Genomic DNA, 26624 nt, shown 5'->3' on the forward strand with positions numbered 1-26624 from the left:
TGGACGTTGCCTAGATATACATAATTATTTATTTGAAAATGATTTGTCGGGGGTGTTGAAAATTTTTAATTTACACTTGTCTACAATATTTACAATCTGACTAATGAAACTCCAATGAAGTAAAGAGAAAGATCCAAGACGAAAATAGAGACAGATTTATGAATAGAAAACACAGAAGGAGCTCCCAAAGGATTTATGTTAGTAGCACCAAAAGAACTAACTTCTTGTAACACACATTTCAACCGGACACGTATTACCGGCTCCCGTTATTACAACTATTACTTACAGTCAACAAGAACTCTAGTTTATTATAATAAACTTAGCAAGTATGTACGTGTGAACAAACTTATAGCCTCGTCTATTTCAATATTCTTGGGCACGTAGATAGTATGTACCTACTCCTCATTTGCGTCCACCATACATTTTGCTTTGCGTTGCACGCCAGCTAGTTTATTACATGCAAAATTAAAACTAATAGCCCAGGATACACGAGCTATAATAGCGTGGCATATGTTGCGTTGACCTGTTTATTTTGCACCCTATGTCCTTTACAGCTGGTAGTACATTCTGTTTACTATTGTTCGTCTCGGAAAATCGTTTGTTTTTCATGACTCGTCGTGTAACAAGATGCTTTTTGTAGACATAATTTCTAAGAACATTTCGCCGAAAATAAAAGTCGTCTGCCATCTAAGAAAATGAAAGGTGCTTTGCGGTGTCTGTGTTATAGCCACTCTGCATGATTACGAACTTAAAGCTGGATCCCTATGCTCTTAGCAGTGGCTCTAAAGTTTAATGGAGAAGCATACTTTTAACCAACGAATACGGACACAATATTACATGGCAACTGTCATACAAGTGTAAATTAAAAATTTATAACACCCCCGACAAGTGAATCTTACAGCAACTAGAAAAGAGCTGATAACTTTCAAACGGCTGAACCGATTTTATTGGATTATAGCTAAGAACACTCTCGATCAAGCTACCTTTCAAACAAAAAAAAAACTAAATTAAAATCGGTTCATTAGTTTAGGAGCTATGATGCCACAGACAGATACACACGTCAAACTTATAACATCCCTCTTTTTGGGTCGGGGGTTAAAAAATTAGAGGCTTACTATTTTTCTCCTTGAAGATCCACAATAATCATACTAGGTATATAATCTGGTAAGTAACATTCTGCAATATTCATTAGCTGCAGAGATAAACTTACCATCCGGTTTTAACAATCTTCAACCCATAAAATCACTACCTATTTTAAATGCAAAAATGTGTTTGTAAGTTTGATTTTATGTTGGTTTGTCCTTCAATTACGATGCAACAGAGCAAGTGATCGACCTGGAGACTGACATAGGCTGGTTATTCCGGAAAATCAAGAACTTCCCACGGAATTTTTAAAAACTTTAATCCATGTAGACGAAGACGCGGACATCAGCTAGTAAAATATAAGACCTTAGATATGTAAAATATAATATTATTTACTTATGATATTAATAAATTCATTAGGAAATTTTTTTTTTTTTTCATTTTTTCATTACGAAAGACACTGCAACTTGTAATTTCAGTGCTTTTGAGATAAAACTTATCATCGTATAACAATCTTCAAAGCATAAAATAGAATAATTTATAGAAGGGTGGAAAAATAGACCTCAATTACAATATCAAAAGAAGTCATAAAGAAAGTGGCGCTCATATGAAATTTCCGCTCGACCAAAACAATCACATTAATATTTCAGGCGTTATCAGTAATGTTAGTATAACCTGTGATAGCACGCCCGCGATCGCCAGCTAGATAAAGAATCAGGCCAGCGACCCCATCACTCTCCGCCATTTTGCGAAGCCCCTATCGCGATCTAAGAGCAATTGTGCCACTGAACTAGTCTTTAATAAATCTCGTAGCACTTTTAGGATTAAAGTAATTCATAGAAGCACTAGCCTGGTCCAAAATGTAACTCCTATGTGATAGAATCTTCTTTGACCAAGCATTTTACAGGTTTGTGCTTATGACTCTATTTTTAACCCCCGACCCAAAAAGAGGGGTGTTATAAGTTTGACGTGTGTATCTGTGTATCTGTGTGTCTGTGTATCTGTGTATCTGTGTTTCTGTGTATCTGTGTATCTGTGTATCTGTCTGTGGCATCGTAGCGCCTAAACGAATGAACCGATTTTAATTTAGTTTTTTTTGTTTGAAAGGTGGTTAGACAACGGTAAACGCGATATGATCTCTAACTCTATTAAACTTGGATTGGATTCAGTAGATCGTCGCGCCAGGAGAGTCATTGGTGACAAAACAATGCACTATTAATAAAAGAAATTATGGAACGAAAGCTGGAAACTCGTTTATTCTTTTAAAATGGTTTTAAACCACAAAACAGGGAATCAGCCTCCTTTCGAACGTAGAAATATCAATGAAATCCATCATAGGTACATAAAATCATTATTAGTATACCACTTGTTCGCAAAAAATAAAACCCTAAAGTTTTTTCGAAAACCGCAATATTCATCAATCCAAATGGATAAAAACACCATAAAATATCACGATTTGGGCTTCATTTGAATTCGCGCATTAAAATCACAACTGAATATTTCCGGACGCTTTGTCAATTAAGCGTAATCAATCATCAGTTTTGTTAAAGTTGCGGACAACAAAAAGTACTCCAAAATATGGATTTTAAAAGCCATTAACAATGCATGATTCGGTTAATCCATTCATCCTGAGTTCCCTCTCGTATTGAAAGCAAACTACGTAATGTCGGTTACGGGGCTTTCCATTTACATGAATGATTATTCAAGTCTAGTTTGCAAGCAATTTTAGCCGTTTATATTTTGGGTTCAGAGGTTATTATTGTATGTGAGTGCATCGGTCAAAGTTTATCTGTGTAGACCGCATAGAAGGCATTGTTCGCTGGCCTATGTTAACTTTGCCTGTTCAGATGAAAATGTTTAATTATATAAAATCCGTTTTTAAAAACTACAATATTTTAAATATTTCAGAGGTTTAAAACATTCATCATCATCAGCCTGTTGACGTCCACTGTTGGACATAGGCCTTCCGGGTGTGGTGGCCTTAAAGAGCGCCACCACACCCGGTCCTCATCCAGCCACTTCCCACCATAATAATATGTTTCATAATAATTATAGTATTCATAATAATATGTACCTTTCAACCTAAACGGAGCAAATTGGCTGTGACAGATGAACAGATGGACGGACAGACAGACACATGAGTGATCCTATGAGGTTTCCGTTTTATATTCGGACGTATGGAATCCGAAAAGTTGAATTAGATGGTGGATTTTGATTTCATAACAACTTTAGCGGAACTGAAAATAAAACTTTCCGAGTATCCGTTCCGTGACACGGTATCAAAGCGCTTATCTTATCTTACTTTTGAAGTAATTTAATTAAGCTTTAGACTTACAAAACACTCGAGCTACTATGAATCATAATTGAATTAGCTAATTTTTCATTCCTTTAGTTGCATATTATTAACTTTTATGGAACCTTTTAACCTTATGTAACTTTTAACCTTAGTGGTAAATTACTTTGACGATTCAAAAGCACTTGTAAAAGTCTACTTGAATAAAAATCTATCCTATCCTATTCTATTCTATAAAACGCATACCCATTCGTGGAAATACTGTGAACGACCGAATCCACATTATGTTATTTACCACTAGATGATTTACCCGCGTGGATTTAGACTTTAAATCCCGTGGAAACTCTTTAATTTTCCGGGATAAAAAGTAGCCTATTTCCATCCCCAGGATGCAAGCTATCTTAAAATCGGTTGATCGAATCTGCCGGGCAAGCTAGCAGACAGATTCAACAGACTGACACATAGGGCCCTAAATAGATAGACAAGTTCAAGTCGCTCGTTCTTCCTCCCGCTTTTGAAGATTCCTATCTATGTCTATAGAGTCCTTCGTCGAACCTCTGTATGTAATTTTCATATCCTTACTCTGGATCGGATGTGCCAAGACAAGCATTTAACTGAAGTTAAATGTCAATAGTCACAATGAGTATTAGAGGTATGTGAAAATATTTCCTATACCCCTGTATTTTGACACCAGTATTTCCTGCGAGCAATATTCCCGTCGAATCCAGTGCAGGAATCGACTGAATTCCCAATCAAACCGGAAATCAGGCACTGGCAAGAGCGTGAAAATTTAGTTTATCCTAAACGGGAATATAGGAACTACGTGCCTCTTAATTCTTCTAAAAAAACATTTTCTCAAAGATTATTTTCTCTTAAAACATATTTTGGTGTATTAATAGCAATTTATTTAAAGAGTAAAAACATTTTGGTAAATTGTTTGAGTTTTATTCTCCTTTTGATTCAATAAAACATAAACGTTCTTAGATTTCCTTTCATGGAATTATGAAACATTTGCCCAGGTACTCTGCTAACAAAGATGATATTAATATGTCTTCTAAGTATATTTTTATAAGCCCTGTAGATATTAAAAAGACGAGATGAATATAAAGTGTATAATTATTTAGTTAATAATTTAACGGGCTAGGTGTATTCTCAGAATATTACAACTAGCCGCTGGCGGTGTCACTCCCGTGGGAATTTCGAAAAAAATACGACCTTAATCCTTGTCTGTTATATTTAAAGCAAACCTCTGCTGTTTTTTTAAGTTTGATGTGTGATTTCCTGCCGGATACTGTTCCTATAATATCGCTAGTTTTTCAAATGTATAGAATAAATGTTAGGCTGCAATCAGACCTGCTGGCAAGTGATGATGCAGCATGAATCTAAGATGGAGCGTGCTTGCCTATAAGAAGTATTTAGTAGTGCTTTGCAGCATCCAGTCGTTGCTAGTAGGTATATAAAGTTACTAGCTGATGTCCGCGACTTCGTCGCGTCGTCGATTTAGGTTTTTCGAAATCCCGTAGGAACTCTGATTTTCCGCGATAAAAAGTAGCCTATGTGCTAATCTAGAGTATTATCTATCTCCATTCCAAATTTCAGCCAAATCCGTCAAGTAGTTTTTGCGTGAAGGAGTAACAAACATACTCACACACATACACACAGACTTTCGCCTTTATAATATTAGTGTGATGTGATAATTTCACGTTTAGACTCAGGTAAGACCCTAATGTTAACATTGTAATAGTTTGTATCCTTGGAAATTTTATTATATACTGAAGAGTTACGCAACTATACACATATTGATACATATAGTGTTTGTTGAAGGGACTATGTCTGAATAGCGCACCTGCTAACTGTAAAATATGACGGTTTGAATATTATTGCAGGGCGCGACTATTGAAGAATAAAAGAGAAATATGGCCTGCGCAACGTAATATGCGAGAGCATTTTTTACCCGACTGCTCAGAAAAAGGAGTGTACCTAATGTTTTCAAGATTCATGTAAATGCCTGAACAGATTTAGATGTATGGGCTATCTTTATAATCCTTACCACATCCTCCCGAGTAACACTAGCTATAAATTCTTTGAAATAAATGGCAGAGCAGTTTTTTTAATTTTTTGTAATTATTAAGTTTGTTTCATCAATCTGGTTTTTTAGATCACTGCACTAAATACTGTATTGGAACGTAATAGTATATTTTGGGAGATCGGAAATAACAGTTAGTGCTCGGTTGACGCAACTAAAAAATTAAGAAAAACCAGAATTCTACAAAAACGTGATAGGTTGCATATAGATTATACCTATGCCATAAATGTACCATTTAGAAATCATCTGATTGTAATTATTATTAAGGCCATTGAAATAGGTTAACCAGTGACTTCCTAGACACGTAAGTAGAGCCTTCACGATATTTTTAAACAGTTCTTCAAGAACAATGAGTTCGGAGCAGTTTTCATGTCGGAAGCCGTATTACACTGAACATTAGCTTCTACGATAAGGTGCCAACACAAATTGGTGGAGGCACGCAAGCACACCAATCGCGCACATTAAAACTCTATGAACATAATATTTTGACTTGGATTCTATGCAAAGTCATTAAAACCCTTTGGCGGGTTGGAAACTGAGCTTGTGCCGTATATGACAGCCTACTTCCTACTGATATTGCGAAAGTGTAGGTATTTGCTTGATAGTTTGCGTTTCAATCACGCAACGGATAGCCATGATTTTTTGACATGAATATAGTGAAAGACCTGAAGAGTATATAAGTTTACTCTTTTTAACCCGCAAAATCAAAGATTTAAAGAACAAAAAACATTTTCTAAAAAACCTAAATCTACGTGACTACGTCTCGGTTATGATCTAGTAACTTATAAAGGTATCCATACAAAAAGTGCATAAGTACCGGTATAATTAAACTGTACAGGTTAAACCAAGCATGTATGTTGTATAACTGTATAGTTTTTAAACATTTACTCCCCAATTTTTCTGCACAGTTTAACCAACTGAATTACACCCTCGTACCTAAAAGGAATATGGGATAAAACGAAAAACAAATCTAATCCATAAAAACAAACTATTCATGTACGAGTAGGTTTGACAAAGTTCTTTCTAAAAAATATGTATGCAGCGTAATTTTAACGCAATAAAAACTTTTGGGACCGTAAAAGCAAAGTTGAGAGATCGATCAAAATGTCCCTAACATGTAAATTGACGCAGCTATAGGAAGCTGTTAGTCACCGCCCTTCAACGCTTCGGTAATAAATTAAAGAGGATATCTATTGAGCACTTCGATCTACAAACGAGATTGCAGCGGGAGATTGCATAATATACTATCGGAAGTTCTCGAACATAAATTATGGGCTTATTCAGCTAAGAAATAGAATGTGGTGCGACCTAGCTGCAACTGTGTAAATCAAACGGTTAACGGTAAGCCGAGTATCGGATTAAATGTTGTGACAACATGAATACCATTGTAGTAGCTTTCGTCTCTGAACCACTATTACCTACTACTCAGAGGTCCTGAGTTCAATTATACTTATATTATAATTGCGAATGATACTCTCTCAGTTTGTGAACTTTTCGCGGTCCAACCGCTGAACTTGAATAGCTTACCTCTTGATGACAGACATACTCGTACAAAACTAATTATATCTCAGAAAATCGAAAAGTTCCCGTGGAATTTTTATGAATATATTCCACGCGGAAGACTTCACAGACATCAGCTTGTTACCTATAAATGGGTAAAATGTCATAACGAGCCATAACCACAACCACACCACAGCGACAAAAATGTCGTCGTGTATGAAAATGTATACCTACAAATGCAAAGGTTCTATTCACATGTACGCGTATTTGGTTAAACTATTTGGTTGCGAATGCTATGCAACTTCAGCCAGCTGTAGCCGGAGAGTCCAGACCATTCACACACGAACACTGCTTGGAGACATTTTTGCTGCTGTTATGTGATCTGAATACACCATCGGAATATACCCTAAGACCAGTTAGTCAATTCCGGAAAACCTGCATTATTACAATTGCAATTGTTATGATTGGTTAAATTTATGGTCTTCTCGTTGCAACAATGGCTTGTAGCTAATAGTGAGCGAACGTCAACCAATCAGAGGTGATTGCGATCGTGACAATTTTAATTGTCATTTTACCGTAATCGAACCCCTGAATTCGTTTCCATCTACGATGTTTTAGTCGCGTACGCCGATTTGTATTGCCAAGCTACCAGCCTAGCAGTGTGGTGCTTAATATCACGTTAAATAATTCGTACGCACGACCAACACCAGCTTAGGAGGCTTCGAGCTTTACAATTACCCTAATGGAATGCTTCGAGCTCGACGAGTTACCAAACACTAAGAAGATTGCCTTTGACACTGGAATCGGTTTGATCAACCTGTCAAGTAATTGACTTAAATCACATCGCTTCATATATCCAATTGTTTCAATTACTCGTAGCTTTTGCAATACACCTTTGATATCCATAATCCATACTAATATTATAGCGTGTGACTGTTTGTTTCTTCACGACCCATGCGATTAACCGATTTTAACGTGTTGTACAATACGTTAAAATCGGTTACAGATATACCTTGCATTCCGGAGATGGGCATATGCTATTTTTTATCCTGGAAAATCAAAAAGCTATAGATAATAATCTGGAATAATAGTTATATTATCCTAATATAAATATAACTACTAGACACAGAGACACAATAGCAAATCTCAGTAAACAAAACTGACAAATAGACGAGAGAAAAGATTCCATTAAGCAATATGACTTCATTGTTAAGAAGGTTCTCATTGTTTGAATCAGAGTTCATATTATAGAGATACAGTGTTGTTAAGCACTCAGTCTAGCTTAGCTTAGTTTTATCCTCAATCTTATTTTCAAGCTGACAAGATTTATCCGAGATCAACTTTATACTATATTTACTTTATCTTCAAAGGTAACTACTTACCTGTATTATTATTCCTTTTAACGTTTCACTCAATTATCTCAGCTGTCTAAAATTAATAAACTTCTACTTCGGAGTATTATGCCAATATTAATTTTAGAAACAGTAGGTAACAGACAGTAAAAGCACAAAGTTAGACTTAATTAAAACCTCAGTGGCTTATCGATTAATATAACGGAATTTAATGAAAAAATTACCATATTGCCATTAAAACGAATAACTAGCATGCCCCAGGAATGAATCCATACGTCAAGTGACCCAAGAGCTGCAGGCGCTTATGTAATTCAACTGCTAAGCCTGAAAATCCAGAAAGGAAATAGCCAGAACTCACAACGTTTTGGGCAACATGCCCATAAATGATCACTTAGACGTTGTATATTTTTTGTAAATAATCATTATTGGAGAAGGTTATTTGTGCAAATATTTTATTTCAATTTTTTCCGTTTAAATCATGTTGTGGTTTATTTTATTGAAATTTGAAACGTGACATAGAATTTTTCCTCAAGACGAATCTGATATAATTTAAAATAGGAACGTTTATACGTTTTAAACTCTATCAATAGTCTTTTTTTTTGTAGCATGTACACAAAAATAACATTAGATATCTGTCAAAAATTGTGCAACATAAAAACTTTTATGTCCCATAAAAAAACTTAAGCTATTCCTCAGTTTTGGGGATATAAAACCATAAAGAAACTTTGAAAAATATTGCTCACCTAAAGGGCGTCGACAATGTCAATTGCCTACCATTTATTTTCTAGGATGTAATAAAGCAGTTACATAATCGAGTATTACTACTTTTTATACCACTGGTAGTTTTATTGACTCGCTTGCTTTTTTGTTACTAATCTAAAAACTGGATCGTACGTAGTTTTTTCAGATAGATTTTCTTTTAGAAGACTCTTTATAACGGATCTTTAGGATGAGGAGTATACTTAGTTGGTATTCTAAAAAAAACAGGTCAAGTGCGAACCGGACTCTCACATAGAGTGTTCCGTACCATCGTACAAGATACACATACCTAACACTTTTATGTAGATTGCAGAAAACTGTAAGCTAGTTTGATTTAGTAAATTAATTTTTCGTGAACACTTTTTAATATTTTTTTGTGAAGTAACCATAAGTTCACAGTTTTTGGATTTTTCCCTTTACTTGTACTATGAGGCCTACCTACCTGCCTAATTTCATGATTCTAGGTTAACGGGAAGTAGGTACCTTATAGGTTTTCTTGACAAACACGACGGATGGACAGACAGATAAAGATTTTTTATTCCTTTTGAGGTATGGAACCCTTAAAACACTTAAAAATCTGTTTAAATTAAACTGTTTCTCAAGGCATAATAATTATGTCCACAAACGTAGAAACATGAAAACTAAGCAATCCATTTTGTTTACTTATAATACGGATACTAAAAAACTATGTAAATGTAGTGTAAAATATATTTACTTCAGGCGCATTTGCAAACATTGGGCATTTCCATATTTTTCCTTTAATCCTCGGCATTCGTACCAAAAAAAATAATATTCAAAGCGCCATATATTACAGATAGCAGGTGCGCGATTCAGGAATAGTCCCGTCAGCAAACATAACATGGGCCATTATTATTATAGTTCAGTAGTAGCCCGAGAGCCAGTAGAAAATTTCGAGCTGTTTGATATAATGCCTCCCGACCGAATATCGATCGGCCAATCTCCATAGAAATTAGCCATCTGCGCTGGAGATATTATAGTGCACAAGGTTTGTATGTAAACACAGGTAAGTACACTCTCATAGCCAGATACAATGAAAATCAGACACAACCGGAGAGTGCTCAAACGCAGGATCAAGGGCTTAACGTTGTCTTCGAAGTACAGGGGTTAAACAGCACCAATTTCCTTACTACGGGCTCGTACTGAGAATTCCTTGAAAGAAACACCCAATATATTATAATAATATTTTTTGGCCAGCCCGGAATTTGAACTTAAGACCTGGTCATAAACAACCAAACATGATAACGTAGACCAAAAATCTCACCTCATTTCTATGACATTCTGGCTGGCAGGTCTAACCTAAACACACCGCAAGCAGTTCACTTTACATACTTGCAAGCACCTCTTCAGAATTTCCTACTAACTCTCGACTCATAGTTTTTGCTCTTTCGTAGGCCATCTTGACATATCGAGGCGAGGCACGAAGAAGTGGTTTGTCATTGATTCAGTGGCACATCTGGCGACGAAACGCCTTGGGCTTTCCATTCTGATGACCTGAGTTGACATTTTTATTGCTCGCCATTTTTTCTGCGGCCTCCAAGGCATTCCCGTTTATGGAAGCCACGCGAAATATTTTGGAAGTAAATGAGAACATGGTATCGTAATATAGGTGTGGTTTTCATCAGTTTATATTGTTAAAGAAAATATGTATTACTAAAAAATGGGAATACATAATATTATTTTGAGGTACTATAACACCCGGTGCGGCTTTGACTCCATATTTTACAAGAAGCCCAATCAACTCTTTCTGGTTTTGTATTTAATTATTTTTACCTACATAGTTGCATTTCTTTTCTTTCGTCTCTTTACTAGGTACTTTCTCCAAAGATGTTACAAATTTTAGGTAGCAATAAGGGTACCTTCGCATTACCTATTTGTGGAATTGACCAAAATCTTTATCTTCTCCAATAACATTATGTTTTTTTTTTTGTTTAAAGAAAATGTAGGTATTTAAATCTCGAACACGTTTTATTTATTATTGAACTACATATTTAAAATGTTAAAAGCTTTTAACGCGTAAGTTTTCCCTTCACAATAAAAATATGAAATCAACAGCAGGACGAACTAATTCAAAGTTTGTCGTGTTTCGACAGAAGAAAAGTTTTGTTTGGTAAACAACTGTCAAACTACGCTACGGGTGCTCTTAAAACAAAACACAATTTGTCATGATTGATCAAAGAACTTGGACGAAACAAAGACGTTTTCTAAACAATAACGCCACTTTATATTTAGGAAATGTGGCATTTTATTAAGGTGTATTCGAACTTATAATTAATGAACCTTACAATGTAAAAATTGTTTATGTTTTCATTTAGAATACTTCGCTTTCATTTATTATACGCTACTAATTTATTTAAACTTCCAAGGATTAAATCTGGAAAGAAATATTCCTAGAATAATTATTTTGAACCAACCAGATCTAACCCAGTTGAATCAAAATCGAGTATTTTCATTTCTAGGGCAGAGAAATTGCCTAAGGAATAGTTACTAAGAATTTCTTTGGGCGTAACTGGTCTTTTTCGGATGAATGTAACGCAAAATTCCATCAGTATTTAAAATAGTTGGCGGCCATATTGAACAGATGTTTGTCCATTTTTTATTAAGATGTTTTGAAGTACCAAGTAATTAGTGCATAGTTTAAAAGCTCTCAAGTTTCAAGCCTACAAGTACGACTCATTTTCAAAACTACTAAATTTAAAGTTACGTTAAGTTTTTCTTCTACCCCGTGAGTTAACACGTATTTAATGATTTTATTCAAAACTTATTTCCATCGTAGGCTATATCGAAACAAAAAAAAAAACCTTTTCACGAGTACGTATGCACTTAATCACAGATGCCTGGAATTGTATTCCAAACCGTTATCTAAACTTGTAAGTTTTTTTCCAAAAACGAACGAGTTGTAGCAGTCACGAGGCTTTTTCCTCGGAAACTCGGTTTCGGGAATAAACAGTGCGATAAATATTCATGAGAGAGGCAAGCTTTCTTGTCATAGGCCTTGAGAGCCTGATGGATGGCGTGTCAGGAGCCTTGCTTTACTTATATTAAACAAAAGTACCTTATTTACGAGTACGTGTGACACCCGGTTATTGTTGTCGAAATAAAAATTCATTTGCCGTTTTAAGAGAAGTGTTTACCTCTACATTGACCGAGACTTTTCCTGTAGCGCGAATATAAAAATTGTTGAGATTTTTTTTAGAATTAGCAACATTCTGAAACCCCTGGGTTTTGAATCGGGCCACCATTTTTGAAGCACGTTCGTAGGAGTCGCCACGATTAATTGATGTGTAACCCCCCACTAATAACTTAGTTGTTAGTTAGTTTATATTGTCAGTGTCGCTAGGCTACACATTGGTACGAATTATCTTCACTTTTTACAAGTGTAAATTAAAAATTTATCACCCTCGACAAGTGAAGGATAACTTTCAAACGGCTGAACCGATTTTCTTGGATTATAGCTAAGAACACCCTCGATCAAGCCACCTTTCAAACAAAAAAGCTAAATTAAAATCGGTTCATTAGTTTAGGAGCTACGATGCCACAGACAAATACACACGTCAAACTTATAACACCCCTCTTTTTGGATCGGGGGTTAAAAATACAATTATAATATGAGTATTACCTATCCGGAATGTTATATCTTTGAATTTGACAATGAAAATATTTTTCGTGAACATGTAAAATACAACAAGGATACACGGGAGCACAATATCGACACCTCCCACGTAAGTTGTTGTATCCCCAAAACTACAACTTTTCAGTAGAGCGTTTTAAAGATATAAATTGAAATTAAAGCTCCATTTTTCAATATATTTTTGTGAAATTCGGTATTTAGTTAAAGTTTACAGTACTTTAACATATTCTGAAAGATAATTCATAGAAATACTTCACATTTCTGAGATTTTGTTCATACAACATTTTACGGCGTGTTTCATCTTTGTAAAATGTTGTATAAGATACTTACAACAAATTACGCTGGAAAAAACGGGTTGAGTGTCATCGTATGTGTTAAATACAACGGTGTACGTCGTTTAAAATTTAAAAAAAAATGTAGTATGTGTAGTCCGATTCATCATTTCCAACCAATGGACGTCCACTTCTGGACATAAGTCTCTTGTAGGGACTTCTATATGCCACGGTCTTGCACCACCTGAATCCAGTGGCTCCTTGTGACTCGTTTGATGTCGTCTGTGCACCTAGTGGGAGTCTGTCAACGCTGCGCCTTACAGTGCGAGGTTCCAGCACCTTGGGACCTCAACGTCTATGGGTCCTTCGAATTATGTGCCCCGGCCATTTACACTTCAGCTTCGCAACCCATTTATGCCGGTTACTCTGATTTTCCTACCGATATCCACATTCCAGATTCGATCACGTAGAGAAACTTCAAATATAGCTCTCTAATTGCCCGCTTAGTGACTCTGAACTTTCTTATGAATTCCATTATAATATGTGACCATATTATCTCGGATCCATAATATGTCATCACTGGTGACACGCACTGTTCGAAGACTAATTTAGTTTCCGTACGCTGCCGCCGAGTCGGATTCGTTGGCTGATCTGTTTCTTGAAATTGCACTTACCTACCTGTTCCAGGCTCACACTTTTATATAATTTCGAGTGCAGAGCCCTCAACGATTACTGGGTGGGCCGAGACATAAGAATTAGACATAATTTTCGTCTTACTCATGTTCATTTTCAGGCCCATCTGTTGTGAAACTTTGCAAAAGTCATTGAGCTGTAAATGTAGAAACTGGGAAACCTAATGAGGTTTCCCAGAGTTTCTGCGATAGTGACTATGTCATCGACAAATCGAAGGTGAATTTCTTTTGATGTTAATGTCAAGTTCATTCCAATCCAAGCTTAAACATAAGGACGTCTTCCAAAGCAGTGGTAAAGAGTTTCAGAGAATTACGTCTCAATGTGCACTCTGTCACTGCAATTGGACTGGCCTAGTCTGGTCCTATATGTTGACTGACATGGTGTTTTCGTACAGGATTCTATTTCAGCATTTGTATGAACAGGCAGTTGTTTCAGCATCTCAATAGCGACCTTAATACAGCCCCAGTTTCCACCAAATCAAAAACTTTCTCATAGTTTACAAACGCTTAGCACAGTGGCAGATTTATTATAATAGCCTTTAGTTATTTTATGCATAACATGTCGCAGCTTATGAATGTGACCTATAGTGCTTAAGCTTTTTCAGAATCAAGCTTGTTAGGAATGCTGAAAGTCATCGAACTTATTATTGTGACGATTCATAATGACTTACGATAACAACAGCTTATAGACATGGCTCAGCAGCGAGATGAGTCTATGACTCTTCTTGAGTAATGTTTGTAACTTTGTAATTTCGTTATGCAATGAACTAGATTAATTTGATTATAAGATTCACTAACCTTTTGTGCCCACATTGCAACAAATAAACCATTACTTATTATTTATTACGGCATTATCGCCATGACGGGATTAAAAATCCCTTGGAAAAAGATTGGAAAATCGCTGAAAGACCTTAAGTACTGGTTTGCCACCCGCTTTCAGGAATTCTACTGTGATTCTGATATCACCGAGCGAATTTTTATCCTTGAGTTGTTTGAGAGCCATACTTATCTCGTATAAACTGGCATCTGGGATATCTTGGGTATATTGTCCCGTCAATTTAGCTCTGGGATCTTTAGCCAAATCTTCAACAAGTCTTTGTATTGTATTGTGTTGTATTGTGTATAACTGTCCATAGAACTTCTCCCGCTTATTTCAAGAGCTCAAGTTTAGCTGAAATGAGGTGTTGTCAGTTTTTTGTCGTATCAGCAGGCCCTGTTTAGTAGACAGATCTTTCGTGAATACTTTTGAGTTCCTGTTCCGCTCTATGGTATCTTTAGAACGAAATTAAAGATCCATAAGTCACGTGTTTGTACAATAGAGATCTGCCAGTAAGAAGGTGCATCTGCTGAAGACTACAGTATCATTTCTGGCCTTTTTCTGGCCATGAGCTTTAAAATCAAAAAAAAAAAATTGTTATTTTTGGACGATAGGCCGTAAAGAAATTGGACTCCACCACCTGGCAGGTTCTACCAACCTATTTATTGGAAAGGTAGGCTCTGAAATTATATATTGTAGTAGTGATTTTTTTGTTAATTATACGGTAACCTAGTGGTATGATGAGCCGATTAGTTATTTTATTGACTATCATGAGTTTACGTCGCCATCAAACTAAATTTTAACATAGTTTTATTGTATACAATGTCGTATGTAAGAAAAAAACCAATGTCATAGCAACGTAAAATATAGCATGTAATCATACAACAAAATTTTGGGAAATAAATGCCGAAGTAAAATGTTGTATGTATCACTTAACACAAAATTTATTATAATTCTGCAAAGTAAACGGTTGTATGTCATCATACAATACTGTTTTTGGGTGTCCTCAACGACGTAAATTGTTGTATGTAATCTATACAATAGTTTAGCTTGGCATCACTATTAAATTACTAAAATACGATAATGAAATAAAAAAATGTAAACACAACCGTGACATATCAGTGTCTTGAGTTACAAACATTTCATTTGAAGTCCGGCGTAATCTGTTGTATCTGTTACATACGAGGCGCAAACGTGCGACTTCACCCCACATAAAACGTTGTAAAGGTCAATATGATATTTTACGTCGTCCTCGTTTGAAACATACAACATTATACGCCTCATAAGTACTTTAAAAAACAATATTTTTAGGATTTTTTTTAATTGAACATATAAAATACATAAAAATAGACATTGTTATGTAAAAAACGCAAAATGGCAATTTTGTGGCTTACAACAACTTACGTGGGAGGTGTCGATATATTCAGTGACAAATTTGGGATAAACAAAATTTCCTCAGTGTTGCTAGCGCCTGATTTCCGGCGAGATTCGAAATTCCGTTGATAGCTGCCTATACGGAAACAGCTAAATCTAGGAAATTTTTCTAACGTAAGACACCGGCGCCAAGACACAGGGGTGTGGACTGTTTGGCACATTCATCTTATACTCCCGCTGTGACATAATGAGAGTTAAATGCTTAACATCGGGCACATCCGTAGTGCGGCAATGCTCCGTGGATTGATTTCCTTGCCAGCTCGTGCCAAAAGCGTTTTTATGGGCCGCTTTTACATTTATTTTGTAAATTGTATTCTGTTTGTTTAAATGGTTTTACGCTATTGAATACTTTTATCTCTAATCTTATTTATGTTTATTTGCAAGCTTTGTTCGTAGCTTACAATGTTTATTTCGATGCCTTTTTTGGTTCGTTATATTATTATGTAGAATTTGGGGGAAATCTGACCCAGTTTTGATAACGCTTATCAATTGATTGTGATTGTTAGGTAACGTTGACCTAAGTCGGACTTTGAAGATCCTGGCATCTTCATTTCTTTCGTACCTCGTAGAGCATGATAAGCTGTTTTAGGTTCTGATTAAAATGCGGAAGGATCTGGGAACCCATCGCGTTATTATCCCAATTTTAAGAAAACTCCTACCATTATTTAATTCATGGAAAGGGATCACGATCCTCAGCACGGACTATGATGCAGAAAGAGAGAGGCTGAATCTAGAATAATTATAAAATCACAGTATTTTGAAATATTGTAGAGCTGCTTATATACTACTAGGTAATAGATACAGGTAAGGTTTAATCCATGTATTTACAAGGACGTTTGTCGACTACTTATTGTATCGAAAACAAATACGGTGCCTATAAAAAATAAGGTCCTTTTTCTGTTTTAATAGACATAAGTATCTTTAAGCTCAATACATCTGGATAGTAAAGGAAATTCTCTGGAAGGCCGGTCACAGCAATTTCACTAATAGGGTCTGCGATTTTGATGGAGCTATACAAAAAAACGAATTCCATTTAAGGATATGTTTGCGACTTGGGAAAAACTATGTATAAACAAACAAATGAATGGGCAATATAATGCAATAAAATAGGGTCTGACGTTTGACTGTTAAAAGGTCAAATAGTAGGTTGTTTCTTTATTTGTACGTGTTCAAAAACTCAGAATGAATGAATTTAATATGTATGCACTCGTATGTATATACTTTATTGCACCATAAAACACAAATGACACGTGAGTGTCACGTGGAAACTTTTATTTTCTGGGATAAAAGTATCATCCAATAATTAATCATTTTGGGAATGGTCTGTTTTTAGTTTTCAAAGCCGCTATAAGCATTTTAAAAAAATGTCTTAAGTATATTGCGATAGACCGCTGACATGGAATATATTTATATACAGCCCCCTGGAGAAATCCGAACGATAGTGCTCGAGGCGCGCCCTCATTTATCTCGACAATCAAACAAACAGCACGATAATGACGTTACTTACATCCCAGCGTTCTTGACTTATTATATTTTATTATATCATTATTATACATAATCTTTTCTTTACGCTTTTCTATATCCAGTAATAGTAGATGCATAATAGATGTTAATTTTTGAAAATAGTCGGATAGGCTACCCAATATGCGAAAGAGTGTGTTTGTTGGTTTTTCCTTCAATAACGCTATAACGGAGCATCAAATTGAAGACCTGGAGAGGACATAGGTTACTTTTTATCCCGGAAAATCGAAATGATATTTCGTAAAGAGTTCCTACGGGATTTTCAAAACCAAAACCACGCAGACGAATTTGCGGGCATTAACTACTTAGTAAGACTATAAAAATAAAAGTCCCACTCAAAAACCTTAACTTAAACTAATGTACCTAACATTTTTGCGCGTTACAGATAAAAAGCACCCCATTTACTTCGCTAAAAGTGACAAATGCTATCTCTCCGGGTTAAAAAGGCAAATAAACATTGTTATAAAAGACTCCTTTCTCTTCCACATCTAGTCACATTGACTGGACCGCTGTCCATCCACCCCATATATCATCTTTTCAACGTTTTATCACTCCACGGGCGAGGGAACTCGGACAATTGCGTAAAATTGTGGATATACAAAAACGAACGTTTTTTAAAAAGGGACTGACTGTCGAGAATGTTTCGTAAATTCGTTGTATGGGATATAATTTTGTAGGTAGCAGACAGCAGTAACTATAACATTATGTATTACGGTCTTTTGTACTTGACTGGCTGACTCGGCCACAGTTTCGCAAGAGTGGGTTTACCTATTATTGTCGTGAATTTGTTACCAATTACGTACAAGAAAATTTTAAGTAACAATGTTAGCTATTTTAGTATAACTTAGCAAACGGCATCTGAGGCTGTACAATGTGATGTAAGTACTACACGTGTCTTTCCTTTCAGAACTATAGATTTAAAATTCGTGAAATTCGGGTTAAATATATGTATTCTGTACCTACATTTACCTATAGTTCAAGCCTCAATAGCTCAACGGTTATAGGAGTGGACTGAATTCCGAAAGGCGATTCAAACCCCAGCCGTTGCACTATTGTCGTACCCATTCCTAGCACAAGCTGTACGCTTAGTTGGAGGGGAAAGGGGAATGTTAGTCATGATTAAAATGGCTAATATTCTTTAAAAAAAATATCATAATGATCAAACCATCACTGGCCCTGTGCATCTCCATCTCCCAGAGGACCTCACAGAATGCAAAAGGTTTTGGCCATAGCCACGTTGGCCAAGTGCGGATTTTTGGACCTTACACATCTTTGCGAACATTATGGAGAACTCTTAGGCATGCAGGTTTCCTCTTGATGTCTTCTTCCAATTTTAAGACAAGTGATATTTAATTGCTTAAAACGCACTTTAGGTACCTACTCCAAAAGTTAGAGAACTCCGGACCCCAAAGCCGAAGTCTACATATATAAATAAAATAACATTATTAAGCTACCTAAAATACAACTAAACCTAAAACAAATCCACTCTCTCACAAATCCCCTTTATCTACAAAATGCATACACACTATGAAAGTATATACGGTCAGTTTAAAGTTATCCTATGAATATCATTGGAAATTGAACTCTACTACAAGATTTTAAGGTATAAGTATAGTTTCAAATCAGTATACATTGTGTCGTCCGCATTTTCTCCGGTTTTCTACACGGTTACCTCTCGAGGCACTCAATGATGTACATGAATAGAGTGTCCGGCGTAGGTCTTTTCATCGTTTATCGTAAGGCACGGACGACGGAGTACAATCGCTACAAGGATTGAATACTTGTTCAGGCAGGTCTTGAAACTTGCCTACCAAAAAACAAATCGCTCTTTCACCAATTAGTGTTTGTATCCTCATGGTTAGGGATAAGAGTTAATTTTTGACTAAAAGTTAACGAACTTGTGCGATTTTAATCGTTAATTTTTTTTGATGATCAAATTAAGCTTGTTCCTAATAAGTAACAAATCCTCAATCAATAATTTTATATTATGTAGGACAGGCACTGCTCACTAGATTGGCCATTCCAAACAAGATTTTTTACATAAACTTGATTACCAGTGTCATATTTGGTGGGAAGCTTTTTGGAACACTATTTTTGTTCGGAATAGGGAATAGTCAAGCTATAAATTAAATTCAATGCCCTAAATCAATTTATAAAACACAAGCTAACCTTATCTTTTATTAAAAGCGTTCATGTACAAAAATAGGCTTGTAATAGCAAGGCTCGGTTCATTAATGATAATAAAGGGGTGTATCGCGTCCATCAATGTTAGTTTTCACGTGACCCAAATAGCGGTATGGTTTTATGTTATTAGCTAAAATAAAGTCATTAAACAATATGGGGTCATATTGCATAATAAAACTAGCCAAGTGGATGTGACTGGCCAGAGAGTTATTAATGTTTTATGGCGCGCTTTATTGGATTAAAAATTCATAATTATCTTTTACTACTTTCTAGAATTTAGATTAACGTTAGTGGAGTTTTAATTGGACGTAATACAGGTTAGACGTCACGTCATGAAAAGCAGGATTTCCCATTATATAATTATACTCGAAAAAAAAAGACATAATTACATTGGCTGTTAGGTCACAATATATCAGGGTGGCCATAATATCTGCATTTTTAAAATAAAGAAACCATGAAAATATAATTGAAAGTACCTAACCTGCATGCAATAATGGTTCTCCCCAAAAAACATTCATATTTTTGCAACGTGCGATTTTACATTCAAAGGCACGAAAATTACCTAGAGTATTATTTTCTTTCGTAGTACGTTACGTTGTATCGAAATTATATTACAGTCAATCAAACTTCTGCATCTTTATTTTCTGAAATGGGAACATAATTTACAAATGAATTTCTAAACAAAAGCTTACCGTAACTGGTAATCTTCTTCATCCTTACAGAAATATACCTGAAAAAAAATACAAGCGGTGTTACGACCAGTCATAAATAAGAAGTGTATTTAATCTCTAATTATACTTAAAAGAGAAACCGTTCAAATATCGCGATATTAAGAATTCAAAACGCGTTTAACGTTTTCTTTTGAGTGTAGGCAAAAACATTTGTACTTTTTCATTTTGTTGAAATACAGCCTTTGCACACGCCCGTCTTGCTTATACAACGGGCCGGGGAGTTGTAAATCATTTTAATAATTGATCCGTCGGAAATATTCACGATTTTCTAGCAGGAGGTATTCTGGAAGAATAGATGAAAAACGCTCTAATCCTTAACATTTTTCCTTGGGCCACGGTTTTTAACTTTCTGAGATTAAATTCAGTACTTAGGTACGTAAAAAAGTTCTGTATTGTTGAAACTACCTATTAAATAATTCAAAATTCAGGATATTTGTTTAAAACACTTAGACTGCGCTGACGTCTTCAATTATACTTACTGTTTTTATGTATACCTATCTAAATACCTATGTAAAAACAAAAGTCTTGACTCAATAATTGACTCATCAACTCCCTGTTTAAACTTTATTTTTGCACTGCGGTTCCCTTTATAATGTAGACAAAGAACAAGGCCCGATTTTTCGGAATTTCCACGGGAGAAACGCCACGGGTGGTCACTAGTCTAGATATCAATATTTAACGGAATTATTTAAACAGGTATTTTAAATGCTTGTGGAAAAACTATAATAACTTTTTGCCTATAAAGCAAAAAATACTGTTACTACAAAGTACATTTCATTGCATAGTGACATACGACAAGACGATCACATAAACCGTTAGCGTTGCTATGTCGGAAACTGGGAAACTTACGTAGAGCTTAAAGCTTTGCTGTGTTGAATTATGATAACCATAGAGAAAAAGTTTTGTTGAGTAATAGAACAATACTAGATTATTTTGTTGTATTACTAGCGGTTAATAGCGACAATTTCATGACAATTCGTCGTTTATGTTAGTTATTTTAAGAGTGCCGTGAGAATCTGTATGCCTAAAGTGCCTGAGGTGTGTGAAGTCTGCTAATCTGCACTATGCCACCCTGGGGACTATACCCAAACGCTTCTCATTCTGAGAGGAGATCCGTTCCAGTAGAGAGACGGTGATAGGCGGGGATAATGATGATGAATATGATTTTCACGTCTTTGGATAAGACACTGGTACTAAGACACTTATAGTGACGAATTTTGTGCGAAATTTTCTTGATTCTTAATTTTATAGGCTTCCCATAATTCCATACCTTTAAAGAGAAAACGGAACCCTTATAGAATCACTTTGTTGTCTGTCTATCCGTCTGTTTGTCCGTTTGTCCATCTCTCCGTTGGTCGTGTCTGTCAAGAAAACCTATTGGGTACTTCCCGTTGACCTAGAACCATGAAATTTGGCAGGTAGATAGTTCTTATAGCACAAGTAAAGAAAAATCCGATAAATGTGAGTTTTTGATTACGTCATTTAAAGAATAATAAAATTTTAATAAAAAATTTCTGTTTCGGAATGGACTTAATTTGAATGGACTTTAATCATGGGGGTATGAATACTGACTTGTGCAACCCATTTAGCTTTTTATTGGTGAACGAAGTTTAACGGTAACCGTAACACTTTAACAGGCTGTCATGCAACTGAACCTTAGTCAAATCTGTCACTTCTGACACGTTCCAAGTTATAAGCTCTACGTAAATATGAATGTAGTACTATTATAAAAATTGTATTTTAAAAATTCAGACGCAATATACGGGATAGCGATGTAGAAGGTTTCCTGTCTCCAAGGGAATCCTGTAAGGAAATACATTTGATAGTAAAATATGTGTTCTTGAATAAAATTCTTAAATTCAAGCATAATATAATGGTGAAAAGACGTTGTGACAGCACTAGGTTACAATACTGTAATACTTACTTTATTATAGTATTGTTTTGACAATCTCTCTGGCACAGTGATGATCACTGGTCTTACAAGCGGAAAGTCCCGCGTTCAATTGATGGCAGGACTAATTTGAGAATTTATCACTTACGTCCAAGTAAGATCGAGTTAAGTCTAACTTATCATTGAATAAATAAAATAATAACTTTCTCCTCTTTTTTCAATAGTTTTTAACTTCTTTATGGATTTTAAAATGGTTTTTACTTCCATATACACAAACACTACACAGAAATACCCATTATCCATTACACATTTTAAGTGAGTCTAGGTAGAATGGATTAGTTTACCCATGCAAAGCAATGAGTGTTAACTATTATCCATACATCCATACTATAATATTATAAGTTTGAAAAAGTATCTGTCTGTCTGTTATCTCACGACCCATCCATTTAACCGATTTTTACGTTTGATAAGGAGACAGCTCGCATCCTGAAAACGGACATTTTTTTGAATGAAAGAGTTCTCCTGGAAATTTTAAAAAGCCTAAATAGAGCATCATGAGTTAAGAAAAAAAATATATAGAGCGCATTTAAGTGTTTCTTTGATGCTGCCGATCCAAAGAAAATAGACGTGACAACAATTGACGGCTAATTCATAATTTCCATAACAATGGGAGGGAAATCTAAAAGAATGAGGACGTAGCCTCGCCAATCTCTTGTAGTCAAATTGATTTCTCGAAAGCTGAATTCGTTCCTTTATATTCGTTTGAAAGACTTTTAGAGAAATAGCTTTTAATGGTTCTGGCTATACATACCTAGTTTAAACGAGAATGAAGATAAATATCTACTGATAAAATATGTCACGCACATAATACTTTTCTACTGCGTGATGCTTAATCGGGACTCTACCTAATCGGGTAGGTACGTTATACCTAAATGACAGACTAAATTAGGGCTTTCAACGTTTTTTAGAAGTGCCAAAAGTGAATTTAATCCTTTTCCGTTAAAAATTGCCCTTGAAATCACTGTGCAGAAAAAGAATAACTTCACCATATAAAAATGATTTAAAATTAACTATACTCAATGCCTAATTTTATCTAAAAGGGATAAAATTATATCTGATCTAAATTACAAAACAAGCTGAAGAATCGGATATTGTGATAAGAAACGGACATTTTGATTAATCATCGCTAAATGACAGTAGGGGAAATATTTTTGTAAATGCAGATATCAAGTGACAAAAGGTGATATTTTGTTTGCTTCACTAATGGTGACCTTCGCACGAAAGGAAATGAGCGGTACCAACAACCATTAAGTAACAAACTGCTGAAAATCCGAATATAAATGTCAACCATAGTTTGTCATTAGTATGCATAGCAGGTGCCGCCGTAGGCGCAAAAAAATTGTTGTTCTTTGGTGCTAATTTGTTAAATAATGAAAGTTGATTAAAGTTATATTAATACTAGAGGATGCCCGCGACTTCGTCCGCGTGGATTCAGGTCCTTAAAGAGTCCCGTGGGAACTGTTTGATTTTCCGAAATAAAAAATTGCCTATGTCAATTACAGAGACGCAAGCTACCTCGGTACCTTTCATACAAATCGGTTAAACGGATGGGTTTTGTGGGAATCCTGTGGGAACTCTTTGATTTTCTGGGATAAAAAGTAGCCTAAGTCCGTCCCCGGAATATAAGCTAACCCTGTACCAAATTTCTTCAGAATCGGTTAAATTGTTGGTCCGTGAAAAGGTAGCAGACAGACAGACAGACACTTTCCCATTTATAATATTATAATAGTATGGATATGGAAGTATGGATTACATAAACCATCAATATTTTACTAAACTATTATTTTTAATCATCAAAAAACACTGAAATAGACTTATGTAGGTATATCTAACCTGGAAAAGGTGTGCCATAAAAATTACACTTATTTTATGTGCCAATTGGAAGAGCCCCTCCGAGCATACCGGGAAACAAAATTGACATTGTGTCAAATGGTTTTCATGTTGACACTATGTTTCCAGATGTCTCGTCATTAGCATTTAGTTCCAAGTATGCTTACATAAAGCTCACTTTTGCTATCAGAGCCAAAGTTGCTTTCAAAACATGTCGGTATACGCAGGTCCAGCGTACTTGAATTAAATGTCAGTGTAAAAAACTAACAAAGACCTCCTTGATAATATACGAAAAAGCCAGCATTTCAATTATTTGGCAAAAGTAATGGTTCATTGCGTACGTCAACTTAGCTTTACAACGCCATTCAAACTTTGATCTTATCGAAAACTTGACAAAAGTTTGAAAAGTCTCTGCCATCTGGCTCCGGCTCTCTATTTAATAAAAACAAACTTCGATTTTGGAGCGCGAAACTTGTGAAATCCATATTTTAATCTCAAGTTAGATAATATTAGTAAAATTCCTTGATGTATATAAGCACTCTACGCTCGAGGGCCCAAAAGTTTGGCCAACTCAATAAACTTGAATTATGACTCCGGCGAAGATTTACGTCTAAGAGATTGACTGTATTCGTTAGGCCGTTTGCGAATAAAGACCGCTATTAAAGGCGCTGTATACCCTACTTCGTGAATTATGTCCTTCTAAATAATGGCGAAATCTCTCACGACACGCGCTTGCTGTTCAAGTTTATATTTATTTGACTTTCTTTAATAAATTTTATGACATACTTGATGTCTACTTTTTACAAGTGCTTCCACAATTGCATTAGAATTGCTTACAAAAGCTTGAAGAAAATTTTAATAAGCATACATAAAAGAGTCATGGTACACCTATTGCGGACACCTTGGTAGGTCTGGTTATACGTCAGACTTTACAATATAAAAGTACTTTGTCCTGTTTATCTCAACACTAAAGTACATACAAAGGAACTCATAAATACACAAATGAAATAGTAGGGATGATTAGGGTTATTTCAGACCTGGTGGAATCCGTCCGGTTTTATTTACATAAGCGTCTTTATCTTATTCCTTCATATCCATGAACGCAGATTGTAAATCCACGCGAATGCCGCTACTGGACTGCCTAAAAATCAATTTCTTTGACGTCTGCGCAGGTTAAGCATCATTTATTTAACCTGTGTAGAATATGTTCGAATACTTTACGGTAATACATGTTTTGGACGTAAAAGGTGTACCTTTACCACCGCGATTGTGTGAACAAGGTTCTTACGTTCTCGTAAGTTTAAATCGTACGGCTCGCAACCGCGCGTTATTCGTATGTATGAACTACTAACTATCCTTTATTTAAGAATTATATTAATGATATTATTAGAATGGAGAAAGAATGACTAAATAGAAAAAATAAAGAAATAAGACTAAATACCTTTTATTAAAAAGAAATTAAAGTTCAGTGAAGTCAGCTCTCGAGCTACGAGGCAGCCCCTTCACTAAGTCATGCGATAAATTATAAAGCATGAAATATTCAAAACGCTTTGTGCTCTGGTGTGAAAAACTAGGATAATCCCACCACTTTACCAGCTTAATCAGCTAAGGATTAAATGGTTTTTATAGATAATGCTTACGAACATGTTAAATGGGTTTAATATGGTTTAAAATGATATAGAAAGTATAAAGTTAGTTTATAGTCTTTAAACTTGTCATAATAATCATTAAACTTAATGATATGTATAAAAGAAGTCGATATGTACATGTACGTATCTAAAGTTAAGACTTAAAACTAGGACACTTGGTTCAAAGTAGCTAGAGCTTTTTGAACCCCCGACCCAAAAACAGGGGTGTTATAAGTAAGTTTGACGTGTGTATCTGTCTATGGCATCGTCGGTTCTAAACTAATGAACCGATTATAACTTAGTTTTTTTTTTGTTTGAAAGGTGATCGAGAGTGTTCTTAAGCTATAATATAAGAAAATCATTCCAATGAGTTTGATTGGTTAGGATTCAAATGTGAGCCAAACTTCGTTTGTTTGGAGCTTACTACGAATAAACCCCTCATAAGGCAAAATAATTTTTGCAGCACAAGCTATATTTGCCGAACAGTTAATTACTAGCTCATAAGTGCAGAGGAGCATTGAACTCATAACTGAGTATTGGAGCTTATTCTGATTGAACCAGCAAACTGGCAATTTCATAATTTTTCACGCCACGGAAATGTCGTTTTCGCCCCTTACATTAAGATTTAAATAATCTTTTTTTACAGCATCGAAGCTTTAAGTCTGGTCGATTTTATAGTACTATTTTGTTTTTATTTTTAACTGGATGATACGCGACCTCGTCCGCGTGGGTTTGAGCGTTAAAAATCCCGTGTGGATTCTTGGATTTACCGAATGAAAAGTAGCCTATATTTGACTCCAGGATGCAGCTATCTCTGTAGAAAATAGATGATGCCCACTACT

General features: G+C 35.4%; 1 protein-coding gene across 3 annotated transcripts in view; it reads right to left on the reverse strand.

Annotated features, from left to right (window-relative positions):
- Nucleotides 1-26624, reverse strand: part of LOC123873411 (semaphorin-2A) — a 427879-nt gene that overhangs the window by 383942 nt on the left and 17313 nt on the right. For all 3 annotated transcript variants that reach the window (XM_045918256.1, XM_045918254.1, XM_045918255.1), the window contains exon 2: nucleotides 20335-20372. The gene's annotated coding sequence lies outside the window, so the exon portion shown is untranslated. The remainder of the gene's footprint in view (nucleotides 1-20334; nucleotides 20373-26624) is intronic.

This window comes from Maniola jurtina, chromosome 16 (genome assembly GCF_905333055.1).
Source record: "Maniola jurtina chromosome 16, ilManJurt1.1, whole genome shotgun sequence".
Taxonomy (NCBI): domain Eukaryota; kingdom Metazoa; phylum Arthropoda; class Insecta; order Lepidoptera; family Nymphalidae; genus Maniola; species Maniola jurtina.